General features: G+C 43.4%; 1 pseudogene; it reads left to right on the top strand.

The window, feature by feature from the left end:
* Positions 1 to 11,117: 11,117 nt before the first annotated feature.
* Positions 11,118 to 13,084, top strand: LOC123156288 (GDSL esterase/lipase At1g28570-like; annotated as a pseudogene).
* The last annotated feature ends 1,848 nt before the right edge of the window (positions 13,085 to 14,932 follow it).

Raw genomic sequence — 14,932 nt, 5'->3', positions numbered from 1 at the left:
GCCATCTTCCTAAGAGTAGCGTCCTTGACTTTCTGCATATCTGCTTCTGTGAAATGATCTGGTAGGGTGAAATGTTCCATGAGAGTATCCCAAAGCAGATCTTTTTGATTCTTGTCGACAAAAGTAACATCTGGACGTGGAGCAGCGTCCTCTTTGCCTTTTTGTCTTTTGTCTTTTGCTGGCTCTCTCCATTCTTGAAGGGAGATCGGGAGTTGGTCCTTCACAAGAACTCCGCACTGACGAACGAACTTGTCCGCAATATTCTTAGGCGCTAATGGTTCGCCATTAGGTCTGACTGCCTCGATATTATACTTTACGCCCTCCTTCAACTTTTTGTTCGGGCCTCGTTTCGTCCTTTTGCCTGAAAATTTGCTCGATCCGGATGGCTGAAAGAACAAAGATCGATTCGTTAATATATCTTCAAGTCATTTAAAACATGTGATGATCACCAGATACCTGCTTATATAAATATATATACCTCGCCGGTCTTTGTTGTTTCAGGATCAACATGTTCTTCGTCATCGTCATAATCGTAGTTCATGACTTCATCAATTCGGTCGTCGCGATCGAATATCATATCACCCTCTCCGGTGTTGTTTAGAAATTCGGAGCCGTCATAATCTTCTTCATTCTGATCATCATCTGGCCCGCGTATCATATCGAACATGGTCTGTTCTCCCACTCTGTCGGTATTGTCTGCCATAGCTTTTATTTAACTAATTCAAAAGAAATATAAAACAATTTAGTATTCAAATTACATCGTCTCGAATAATAGATATAATCTCGAATACTTCGTCTAGAATAATAAATATAATCTCGAATACATCGTCTCGAATAATATATAATATTGAATAGTACATCACTGGCTAGCTAATTAAAGATCGAATACTACAGAAGAATCTAGGACACTCGCGGTTCCTGCGGCGCGGGCGGTGGACACCCAAAGAGAAGGAACCCTCACAGGATCATAGCTGAAGTGAGATCCCCGAAGATACTGCCAGGTATTGGAGAACCTGCCGCCCTCTAACGCAACCATGTAGCGATGGACGTGCTCGTCCTCCTCCATGACACGGCGACGTACCACCTCCGACGGGGCCGGGTCCCTCCGCACCGAAATTGGCCCACGCGAACGCCACCAAACGAGATCAGGGTCGACGACGGGACCCGGGGCCGGGTTCCTCATCAAGCGGCACGCCCCTCCAGGCAGCACCTCCCAGTGCCAGCCCGGTGGAGCCCAGTTCCGGACATGGGTCGGCTAGACGTCGTCGCGGACGGGTCGACGGCGAGGATGCGGGCCGGGCATCGTCGAGAACAAATACTAGCTATATGCCCGCAAAAAGTAATATTTTTTTAATGATTGGATTTTGATAACTAAAATCTCTAATATTTCTACTATTTCAAAAATCTATATACTATTTCGCACTAATTAAGCATCTAACACTAAGAACAGAAAACACAACTTCTATACATCCATTAAAAAACTGAAAAACAACATTATATAAAAAATTTCCATACTAATTAAACACTAATTATATACTAATAATAATAATCTAAATTATATACTAATTAAACATAAAAAATTTCCATACTAATTAAACACCAATTTCCATATAAATTTTTTTGATAACTAAAACAATAATAATCTAAATAATCTAAACTAATTAAACATACAAAATACGTATATACTAATATATACATGCATTAATTCATACATATGTGTGTGTGTGTGTGTTCCATATAAATTTTTTTGATAACTAAAACAATAATAATCTAAATAATCTAAATTATATACTAATTCATGCTTGTGTGTGTGTGTGTGTGTGTTTTGATAACTAAAACAATAATAATCGAAATAATCTAAATTATATACTAATTCATGCTTGTGTGTGTGTGTGTGTGCTCGGGGCCGGGAGGGGCGGCGCCCATGGTGGCCGCCGGGGGCGAGGGAGAGAGGTTAGAGGGGGAGAGTTCACAGCGGGGCGACGGCGACGGCGAGGCGACGACGGCGACGGCGACAGGGGCGGCGACGGGGATGGGGGTCTGCGACGGAGACGAGGGCGGCGACGGGGACGGGGATGGGGGCGGGCCCGGGGCAGCGACGGAGACGACGGCGGCGACGGGGACGGGGGCGACGACGGAGACGAGGGCGGCGATGGGGACGGGGGCGGCGACGGCGACGGAGACGACGGAAACAGAGGAAGAATGAAAATTTCGTAAGTCGAGTATATATAGAAGGCACCTTTAGTACCGGTTGGAGCCACCAACCGGTACTAAAGGCCTGTTTTGGCCAGGCCAAGCGGCGGGAAGCGACCCCCTTTAGTACCGGGTGGTGGCACAAACCGGTACTAAAGGACCCCCCTTTAGTACCGGTTTGTGCCACGACCCGGTACTAAAGGGGTCGCGCTGCCACCCCAAAGTTTAGTCCCACCTCGCCTGTCTACCACTTTTATGTTATATTTATTTTATTCTATTTATTTGTGAGTAGTTTTTCATCTAGTTTGCCAAAATTCAACATTTTCGGAGTTCATTTTGTAGTGATTTTCAATTTCACGGTCATTTTGTAAACGATTGAAAAATAGCAAATATAATTTTTTTTCTTTTCTTCTTTATTTTTTCTTCTATTTATTTCTGAGTAGTTTTTTCTTTTCTGCTATATTTATTTTCTTCTATTTATTTTTGAGTAGTTTTTTTATATAGTTTTTTTCTTTTCAACTATAGTTTTTCTTTCTTTTCTGCTATTTTTTCTATTAGTGCTTGTAGTTTTCAAATTTGAATAGTTTAAATTTTGAATTATTTGAAATTAGTGTGAATTTGTTTGCACATAAAATTTCTTCGCGTTTCAAATGCCAAAACACATAACTACCCTAACTATTACAGAGATTTCCCTCTCGGTGCGAAACACAGAAGAAAGTGATGATAGCTAGTGAAGCCGATCACATCCCAGATCTTTGGGTGTGAAACTTTTTCTTCGCGTGTGTCCCTTTGCACCGTAACCATGGAAAATCTTCATCATTTAACGGGATGCTCGGGTCAATATTCACTGTGAATGGAGCAATTTCATCAAACTTTTCATAATCTTCTGACTTGTCTGTCTTGTCATCCACTCCCACGATGTTTCTCTTCCCAGAAAGAACTATGTGCCGCTTTGGCTCATCGTCCGATGCATTCGCTTCCTTATCTTTTCTTTTTCTTGGCTTGGTAGACATGTCCTTCACATAGAAAACCTGTGCCACATCATTGGCTAGGACGAATGGTTCGTCTGCATACGCAAGATTGTTGAGATCCACTGTTGTCATTCCGTACTGCGGGTCTTCCGTTACCCCGCCTCATGTCATATTGACCCATTTGCACCGAAACAAAGGGACCTTTAAACCACGTCGGTAGTCAAGTTCCCATATGTCCTGTATATAACCATAATATGTTTCCTTTCCCGTCTTGGTTTCTGCATCAAAGCGGACACCACTGTTTTGGTTGGTGCTCTTCTTATCTTGGGCGATCGTGTAAAATGTATTACCATTTATCTCGTACCCTTTGAAAGTCATTATATTCGAAGATGGTAACTGGGACAGCAAGTACATGTCATCTTCAATAGAGGTGTCATGCATGGTACGTGTCTGCAACCAGCTGGCAAAACTCCTGGTTTGTTCACGTGTAATCCAGTCATCAGACCGCTCCGGGTGTTTGGAGCGTAGCAAATTCTTGTGTTCATCCATATACGGAGCCACCAAGGCGGAATTCTGTAGAACTATGTAGTGTGCTTCAGTGAGAGAATGTCCGTCCATACATATTATTTGTTCCCCTCCTAGCGTGCCTTTTCCACCCAGTCTGCCCTTATGCCGCGATTCAGAAACACCAATCGGCTTAAGGTCAGGAATAAAGTCAATACAAAACTCAATGACCTCCTCATTTTGATGGCCCTTGGAGATGCTTCCTTCTGGCCTAGCACGGCTATGAACATATTTCTTTAAGACTCCCATGAACCTCTCAAAGGGGAACATATTGTCTAGAAATACAGGACCCAAAACGTTAATCTCTTCGCATAGGTCAACTAGGACGTGCGTCATGATGTTGAAGAAGGATGGTGGGAACACCAACTCGAAACTGACAAGACATTGCACCAAATCATTCTGTAACCTTGGTATGATTTCTGGATCGATTACCTTCTGAGAGATTGCATTGAGAAATGCACATAGCTTCACAATGGCTAATCGAACGTTTTCCGGTAGAAGCCCCCTCAATGCAACCGGAAGCAGTTGCGTCATAATCACGTGGCAGTCATGAGACTTTAGGTTCTGGAACTTTTTCTCTGCCATGTTTATTATTCCCTTTATATTCGACGAGAAGCCAGATGGTACCTTAATACTAAGCAGGCATTCAAAAAAGATTTCTTTGGTAAGAGCGTAGCTTGCATGACCCTGATGTATGTCGTCTTCTCCGTGCATACGTTGCTGGTCCTCCCGTGCCTCAGGTGTATCTTTTGTCTTCCCATACACGCCCAAGAAGCCAAGCAGGGTCACGCAAAGATTCTTCATCACGTGCATCACGTCGATTGCGGAGCGGACCTCTTGGTCTTTCCAATATGGCAGGTCCCAAAATATAGATTTCTTCTTCCACATGGGTGCGCGTCCGTCAGCGTCCTTTGGAACAGGTTGTCCGCCAGGACCCTTTCCAAATATCACCTAGAAATCCTTGACCATATCATGTACATCAGCACCAGTACGGTGGCGAGGCTTTGTCCGGTGATCCGCCTCACCTTTGAAATGCTTGCCTTTCTTTCTTACGGGATGCCTGCTCGGAAGAAATCGACGATGTCCCAGGTACACATTCTTCTTACAACTATTCAAATATATACTGTCGGTATCGTCCAAACAGTGCATGCATCCGCGGTATCCCTTGTTTGTCTGTCCTGAAAGGTTACTGAGAGGAGGCCAATCATTGATGGTCACGAACAGCAACGCCTTTAGGTCAAATTCTTCCCCCAGGTGCTCATCCCACGCACGTACACCTGGTCCATTCCACAGTTGTAAGAGTTCTTCAACTAATGGCCTTAGGTACACATCAATGTTGTTGCCGGGTTGCTTAGGGCCTTGGATGAGCACTGGCATCATAATGAACTTCCGCTTCATGCACAACCAAGGAGGAAGGTTATACAAACATAGATTCACAGGCCAGGTGCTATGGTTGCTGCTCTGCTCCCCAAAAGGATTAATGCCATCTGCGCTTAGACCAAACCAGACGCTCCTTGCGTCATCTGCAAACTCCTTCCCGTACTTTCTTTCGATTTTTCTCCACTATGACCCGTCAGCTGGTACTCTCAACTTTTCGTCTTTCTTACGGTCTTCTTTGTGCCATCGCATCGCCTTGGCATGCTCTTTGTTTTGGAACAAACGTTTCAACCGTGGTATTATAGGAGAATACCACATCACCTTGGCAGGAATCTTCTTCCTGGGGCGCTCGCCCTCGACATCACCATGCTCATCGCGGCTGATCTTATAGCGCAATGCACCACATACCGGGCAAGCGTTCAAATCATCGTACTCACCGCGGTAGAGGATGCAATCATTAGGGCATGCATGTATCTTCTGTACCTCTAACCCTAGAGGGCAGACAGCCTTCTTTGCTTCGTACGTACTCTCGGGCAATTCGTTGTCCTTTGGAAGCATATCCTTTATCATTACCAGCAACTTTCCAAATCCCTTGTCAGATACACCATTCTCTGCCTTCCATTGCAGCAATTCCAGTGTGGTGCCCAGCTTTTTCTTGTCACCTACGCAATTCGGGTACAACAATTTTTTGTGATCCTCTAACATGCGCTGCAACTTCTTCTTCTCCAAATCACTTGCGCAGTTTCTCTTTGCATCGGCAATGGCCCGACCTAGATCATCAACGGGCTCATCTGATGCCTCTTCTTCAGCTTCTTCCCGCATTGCCGGCTCAGCTTCTTCCCGCATTACCGGCTCAGCTTCTTCCCCCATTGTTGTATCATCGTATTCAGGGAACCCATGGCCAGGATAGCTGTCGTCGTCCTCTTCTTCTTCATTGTCTTCCATCATAACCCCTCTTTCTCCGTGCTTGGTCCAAACATTATAGTGGGGCATGAAACCGGACTCAAACAGGTGGACGTGAATGGTTCTTGACGTAGAGTAATTGCGATCATTCTTACAGCCAGCACATGGACAAGGCATAAAACCATCCGCCCGCTTGTTTGCCTCAGCCGCAAGCAGAAAAGTATGCACGCCCTCAACGAACTTGGGAGAGCATCGGTCATCGTACATCCATTGCCGGCTCATCTTCATTACACAACACCGAATAGACCAAATTAATACAAGTTCATACATAAAGTTCATACAACACTTAAATGCAACAAACAAATAACTCTCTAGCTAAAGCATTTAAATGCAACAACAAATGCGATCAAGATCGCAACTAAGGTAACAATTGATCCAACAGCATAATGATACCAAGCCTCACTATCGATGGCATATTTTCTAATCTTTCTAATCTTCAAGCGCATTTTCTCCATCTTGATCTTGTGATTATCGACGACATCGGCAACATGCAACTCCAATTCCATCTTCTCCCCCTCAATTCTTTTCAATTTTTCTTTCAAGTACTCGTTTTCTCTTTCAACTAAATTTAACCTCTCGACAATAGGGTCAGTTGGAATTTCTGGTTCACATACCTCCTAGATAAAAATATCTATGTCAACTTGATGGGCATAATTTTTCATCAACACGAAATGCAACAAATAGTTTTAAAAGAGAATATACCACATCCGAATCATAACAAGGACGAGGGCCGACGGGGACGGATATCAAAACCATGGCACTATGTATAACAAACAACGTACGGGTAAGATAATTATTATACGAGTAACTATATATCCAAATCACACAAACATCATTTTTTTATATAAAATTTCATGAACAAGAGGCTCACCACAAGGTGGTGCCGGCGACGGGACGGTGCGGGCGATCGACGGTGGTTACGACGGAGATTTAGAAGGCACTAAGTAAACCACACCTACATATGCAAACTAAGTGTTATTTTGACCTCAAATTGCATATAAATCAAATACTACCACATATAATTCCTCCCAAATTACTAAAACCCACAATTAATCACTATATAAACCAATGCAAGAGCTAATCTAGCAATGAGAGATGAAAGGACAAAGTTGCTAACCTTGGTGATCATTTAAATGGATGAGGGCCTGCAAATCTTGACAAATTTGGGGCAAATTTTGTGATGAACTCGAGAGGAAGAAGGGAAGAACAAAAGAGAGGGAGAGGGGAAAGGGGGAAGAACAGAGTGCGGGTGGACGAAGGATTTATATAGGACGACCTTTAGTACCGGTTCGTGCCACGAACCGGTACTAAAGGTGCTGGAAGGGCCCCACTCTGACAACATCCTGCCACCACTCTCATTAGTACCGGTTCGTGGCACGAACCGGTACTAAAGGTTTGCCACGAACCGGTACTAAAGAGCTCCTCGCGGCTAGCCGTTGGAACCGGCACTAATGGACACATTAGTGCCGGTTCTGTTATAAACCGGGACTAATGTGTCTCACATTTGATCCTTTTTCTACTAGTGCACACACGTGTATGTCGTATCTATGTGTGTGCGCATGTTTGCTTTTGTACATAGATGTCATGTGTGTGCTCATGTGGGTGAGTGCATGCGTGTCGTGTGTGACCATGCATGTCTGTGTAGCATGTGCACAAAAGCGATATCAGTATATAACATAATTCATCTTCGACGTGTTCTTGTGAGTACGTGCATGCAAGATGGTACCATAATTATGAGATGAGGCGATTAATCTTCAAAGATAAATGCAAGTATTATCTAACATGTCTGCAAATTATAATATTTTCTAAAATTACACTATTATAGACTTATTCTTACATATTGTGAAAATGTGCAATTTCTGTTCAAGTTTTTGTCATCATTTCTTTGAAGTTTTTTCATTTTCTTTCTTTTTTATTTCAATACAAAAGTTATTCTCTGAATTTTTTTAGTTTCATTATATAGTCTTGTCGGAAAAGAAGTGTCTGTCATATCAAAAAATTCCATCACCTGTTAAGCAGAGGAAGAAGAAGGCCGATGGGCCTTTCGGCAGGTGGGCCTTTGGATCCCAGTCAAACGGTGGATAGGGAACTGACTGAAAGTCTAAATAATTTAAGTCAATAGGGAACTGACTGAAAATCAGATGGGCCCATATATAGTGCATGAATTAATTCCACAGAAATCCAATCTTTATCTTTCAGAAAGACTGGATTTGGATAGAAGTCAATTTTAGCAATGCCTTGACAATTCACCAAACATATAATTGTAGGGAAAGAATTGTGGGGTAGTAAAATAAACACTGCTAAAAATACAATTAATTAAATTGATAGACAGCTTGATATACACAATTCGACGGCATAACGTTGTACTATAAATGGGGATGAAGGGAACACTTCTATTTGCAACCAGATAAGTTACGTCTCTCTTTTCTCCTGCATAGCGAGATAGCTAGATAGCTAAGATGGGGAGTTCCAATGGCCACTGCTCCATTTCCTTGGCCGTCTTCTTCGTGTTTGTTGTCCTGCTGCTCAACGCTGATCTAGGCATGGTCGGGACATGAGCTAGGCGGGGAGAATATTATTCCATCTTTAGGGACACTAACCCTAACTGAAGTAAAAAAGACATCTAAAAATGGAGCAGGAGTCCTCCGGTCGACAAGGCTGGGGCCGACCATGTCTCCATGGACCCAAAGCCATGATAGATGAGCTAGACCACCGTCGGCGTCCGCGGGAGGCAGGTAACCCTAGATGGCCTTGGCGCTTGTGAGAGATGAAGGGGGACGGGCATCTAGCTTTGGTAGTCACAGTATACTTCTCTTCTTCTTCTTCTTCCGCGGCTTGACCCCGGCCCACCCCCCTCTCGAGATGCTGCCTTAGATTAGGGTATTACAAGCCGATCCATGGAGGCAAACTCTGGATGGCTATAAAGAGATGGCAAGCTATTTTTAATTGGTCTAGTATCGAACCTCCAGAGATCAGCACAATCTACTTGCAGTTTGAAGAAATAGTCATCTAAGATAGAGAAGTTTTTTCTACTGACCTAGTATCGATGAGTTAAAAATGTCCTTCCTCAACATTACTAGTTCCTCTCATTCGTCGTCCGGAAACTTTAATGCCGAGTTTTCAACATATTCAAAATCATGATACGAATTACAAGATATACGTTCTTGCAATTATATTCATAAGTCTTTCTACACATTTGGCAGTAAGTTTCCTTTGGGTCCCATATTGGCAAGTAAATTTAGTTTGGGACCTCATGCTAGTGGTACATGAACCATGGATTTCAGTGGCAAGTATGTAAACAAAGGGACCCTACATCAGGAAAGAATTGAAAAGATGTAAATTTACTTTACACCAATTTTCAACGTTCGCCCAAAGGTATCTCTAAAAAACATTTTGTTCAACACCTATTACAACATAAACACTCGTGTGTGCGCGCGCACACACACATACATCACCTACTGAAGACCGGGTTGGAGTTGTGGAGCTTCAATATTGACAAAATCACCACGGACGCCTCACAATCGATGAAAACGTCGGCTCCAACTGAAAGAATAGTCTGCAATAATGAGACAACCGAATCTTTCATAATGTACTTCCTTATTATTTCCTTGTAATATGCTCATCTAATATAGTGAATTTTAAAATAATTCCTCAATCCTCTCATGCGCCGTCCAAAAAACGTACAACGCCAAACACATTTTACATGATGACTATATATCATGCATGCACATATATATAATCCCTTTTACTATATCAGAGGCCCATGCTATTTTTCTAGTTCAACAAATTTCCTTTTTTTTTACATTTTTCATGTTTCTTAGCTTTTATTTATTTATTTCTTCTTTCTGCATAGTCAATTTTTTTGATTCTATCTTTTTCTATATGTGTGTGTGGGTTTATGAGTGTGTTACGCACGTGTCCATGTCGTACGTTTAATAACTAGAACTGACGAGCCAACATAAGACCCCTCTCGATTACTGCAAACAACCGCTGCAGTACCAACATTTCGGTCCACAGATACCCCAGCATCAACGATCAACTTAACCATGCCTTCAGGTAGGGCGATCCATGTCCTTGGCCTGTGGGGTTCGTGCGTACTGTTTCTAGTCTGGCCCTTTCTCCTTTCCTATAAGATTTGGGCCTTTTATCAGTACATGGCCCCTCGCTATTGGAAGGACAGCCGCAAAGGGGGGACGAGACATGCAACGGACTCTCTACGTTCTTGCGCACATGTGATATCAATGTGAATGTATATCGTCTTCGACGTGTTCATGTGTGTACTTGCACGCGAGATGGTACCATAAATATGACATGAGGCGATTAACCACCAATTATAAACGCAAGTATTATGCAAAATGTGCGCAAATTGTAATATTTTTCGAAAATTACACTATTATAGTCTTATTCTTACGTATTGGGAAAATGTGCAATTTCTATTCTAGTTTTTGTCATCATCTCTTCAAAGTTTTTTCATTTTCTTTCTTTTTTATTTTAATGCAAAAGTTATTCTCTGATTTTTACTTTTAGTTTTAGTAGATAGTCTTATCGGAAAAGAACTGACTGTCATGTCGAAAAATTCAGTCACCTGTTAAGCAAAGGAAGAAGAAGACAAATGGGCCTTTGGATCCCAGTCAGACGGTGGATAGCGAACTGACTAAAAATCTAAATAATTTAAGTCAATAGCAAACTGACTGAAAATCAGATGGGCCGATATATAGTGCATGAATTAATTCCATGGAAACCCAACCTTATCTTTCAGAAAGACATCATTTGCATAGAAGTCGATATTTAGCAATATCTTCACAATTCACCAAACATATAATTGTAGGGAAAGAATTGTGGGGTAGTAAGATAAACACTGCTAAAAATATATCATTAATGAGATTAATAGACATCTTGATATAGACAACGTGACCGCATACCGCTCTAATATAAATGGGGATGAAGGGAACTCATGTGGAATACTAAACCAAACGTAGATCTGGAACACTTCTATTTGCAGCCAGATAGTTACGTCTCTCTTTTCTCCTGCTTAGCTAGAAAGCTAAGATGGAGAGTTCCAATGGCCACTGCTCCATTTCCTTGGCCATCCTCTTCGTCTTTGCTGCTCTGCTGCTCAACGCTGATCTAGGGTCGTGCCACTGCTTCAAGCGTATCTTCTCCTTCGGCGACTCCATCATTGACACCGGCAATTTCGCATATACCATCCGCAACAGACCACCGAGTCCACCCTCGGTGCTTCCTTATGGAGAGACCTACTTCCACCACCCCACGGGCCGCGCCTCTGACGGGCGTCTCATCATCGACTTCTATGGTATGTACATGTACAAGCATGGGTGTTCTAACAGTTCAATTTTGTACGCGTGCTAAATTTGGTGCGTGATGTTTTGTCAGCACAAGCGTTGGGCCTGCCGCTGCTGCCGCCGAGCTTGCCCGAGGAGAAGACGGGGCAGTTCCCCACTGGAGCCAACTTTGCCGTGTTCGGCGCGATGGCGCTGAGCCCGAACTACTTCAAGTCCAGGTATAAATTGAGTGTACCGTTTCCATGGAGCCTCCAGGATCAGCTCGCTTCTTTCAACAAAGTGCTCACACGGATTGCTCCAGGAGATGGTACGTAATGCATGCAAAAACATATTCTCTCCGTTCTTAAATATTTATCTTTTTAGAGATTTCAATTGACTATCACATACGGATGTATATAGACATATTTTAGAATGTAGATTCACTCATTTTGCTTCGTATGTAGTTACTTGTTAAAATTTTAGAAAGACAAATATTTAGGAACGGAGGGAGTAGTACCTTGGTGCCAGCTTATGATATTTTAATTACGCGACATTTCTGCATGCACCATGCACCTGCATGTGTTCTTGGTCAACTTATTCCTTTCTTTTTTGCTGTGATCAGCTGCAACAAAGAGGCTCCTGAGCGAGTCCCTGGTCGTCTTTGGTGAGATTGGGGGCAATGACTACAACTTCTGGTTCTTTGATGCTGAGCTCGGGGACGTGGATTTTTAGAGCATATGCACCCAGGCCCTCCTATCCTAACTCTTCAATATTACTTTAAGATCCGTGCGACACAACTAAGTTTCTATATGAAATTTTCTCTTTTTTGCTTTTCCCACATAGAACATATCTTAAAGTTCAAACCTATGCAGGATGGCAAATCTTTCTAACTAGAATCTAGGATAAATCTTTCAGAATTTTTTGTCCGACATAAATATTAAAAATATGATTTTTTAATCAAACAAAACGTATTTTGTATATTTATGTTTGACAAAAAAATCTGTACGATTTATCCTACATTCTACTCAGAAAGCTTTGTCACGCCGCATAGGTTTGAACTTCAAGATATATTCTATGTGGGAGAAACAAAAAAGAGAAATATATTTGCACGAATCTTAAAGCAAAAAATGGATGGCTAGATAGAGAGAGCCTAGGTGCATATGCTCTAAAATATATTTTCGCTGAGCTCGGCAAGGACAGAAACACGCCCCTCCAGCCCGATATTATCGACCGCATCGGAGCCGGCGTGCAGAAGGTGATCAACCTCGGCGCCAAGACGATCCTTGTCCCAGGGAACTTCCCCATGGGGTGCGTGCCGGCCTACCTTAGTACTCACAAAAGCAATACATCTGCGGACTACGACCAGTTCCGCTGCCTCGCATGGTTCAACGCGTTCTCTCGGAGGCACAACCGGCTGTTGAAGCAGGAGGTCCACCGGCTCAAGTCCCGGAACCCCAGCGTGAAGATCATCTACGCAGACTACTACGGCGCCTTCATGGAGTTCATCAGGGATCCGAACAGGAATGGCATCGACAGCTCTCTCATGGCATGCTGTGGTGGCAATGGGCCCTATGGCACCGGCCATCCGTGCGACCGTACGCGAAGGTTTGCCGCGACCCGTCTAGGTTCGCCAACTGGGACCAGGTTCACATGACAAAGAAGGCATACAGTGTCATCCCCAACGGGGTGCTTAACGGCCCGTATGCGGACATCCCGTTGCTCCACGCTTGCTAGGAGAATTCCTTCTGAGACATGAAGAATTGCTGCTGCCACCAAGATCTGATACGCTTCTTGGGATTTCTATCCCTGTATCTCTAATTCTCCATATCAATTATTCATGAATGAAATGGTTGGTTCTGTCACATGCATGAATATGTAATGTACTCTCTCTGTTCCTTAATATTTGTCTTTTTAGAGATTTCAAATGGACTACCACATACGGATGTATATAGACATGTTTTGGAGTGTAGATTCATTCATTTTGTTTCGTATGTAGTTTCTTGTTGAAATCTTTAGAAAAACAAATATTTAGAAATGGAGGGAGTATTTATCACAAAAACCATGCAAACGTGCATGCACTAATATATCCCCACCTAACTGTAGTATAGTTGCGGCAAAACCGACGATTAATTTTCTTCATAATTAAAGTCTAATGTTCTAAAACGTGAATCGTCATCCAAGAGTCTGAGCCGGCGTCATTTCGGCTTGCATTTAGTCGTTGCTTTTGTTTCTATTTGGAGGAAATTGCTCAAGTTACTTTTGAGTCAAGTAATAGATTCAGGGACACGTAAGCTGCTGAAAAATTGCCTTTGGCAATTTTTTCTGGCCTTTTGTTTTCAACCTGGCTCAAAGGGAGTGGGAGCAGCAGTCTGTGCCGACTGACTTGGGGCCTTGGTGAGCGTGTATCGGAGATGTACGGATAGGGCAAAAACTTGAGTTGGATCCTAGCCCCCCACTAGCTAGTGTTCGTCCGCCCCTGCTGTCAGTGCTACGGTTCAACGGGTCAGATATTCTGTCGAACATCGTTCTTGCCAAGGTTGTATGTCTTTTATTAACCTACTCAAGTTCAAACCTAGAGGTTCTAATACCGGCAATTAGGCGACAACAGGCTAAAATGCTACAGTTGGGTGGCGGCGCGAAGCGCAAGAGGACACCCAGGAGTGTGAGTGGCGGCCCAGTTTATGTGGCAAGACGAGCTTGGAGTCCCACGCCCAAGATAGCAACATACTCCAGCTCGTGTGACACTCAAAAAGGATAACGAATATGAAATGAAACAATTATAATCCTCCATTTCTTTTTTCTTCTTTCTTTTGCGGGAAATTTCTGATCTATTCATCAAAAATCATGAGAGTAAGAACACCTCAAGCAACGAAAATTACACACATGTCTATAGACCTCCCAACGACGAATACAAGCACTAGAGCAAGTCAAAGGCGCACCGTTGTCATTGCCCCTTCCTCATTGAAACCGGGCCAAACTTTTTTAGTATACAGTCGAAAAGTCGTCGTGCTAAGGCCCCACAGAACTAGCGCACTAGAATAGCAAACGTCGCTGATGAACAAATGCGTAGATCGGAAAGATCCAACCTGTATATACATAAACGTAGAGAAACAAAGATTGGATCCAAGCAGATACATCAAGGACAAATACTAACCAAACCCCGCGAGATCAATCGGAGACACACCTCCGCACGCCCTCCGGCGACGCTAGATGCATGGTCGGGACAGGAGCTAGGCGGGGAGAATATTATTCCATCTTTAGGGACACTAACCCTAACTGAAGTAAAAAAGACATCTAAAAATGGAGCAGGAGTCCTCCGGTCGACAAGGCTGGGGCCGACCATGTCTCCATGGACCCAAAGCCATGATAGATGAGCTAGACCACCGTCGGCGTCCGCGGGAGGCAGGTAACCCTAGATGGCCTTGGCGCTTGTGAGAGATGAAGGGGGACGGGCATCTAGCTTTGGTAGTCACAGTATACTTCTCTTCTTCTTCTTCTTCCGCGGCTTGACCCCGGCCCACCCCCCTCTCGAGATGCTGCCTTAGATTAGGGTATTACAAGCCGATCCATGGAGGCAAACTC

Source organism: Triticum aestivum, chromosome 7B (genome assembly GCF_018294505.1).
Source record: "Triticum aestivum cultivar Chinese Spring chromosome 7B, IWGSC CS RefSeq v2.1, whole genome shotgun sequence".
Lineage (NCBI taxonomy): Eukaryota > Viridiplantae > Streptophyta > Magnoliopsida > Poales > Poaceae > Triticum > Triticum aestivum.
This window is presented reverse-complemented; position numbering and strand designations above follow the sequence as displayed.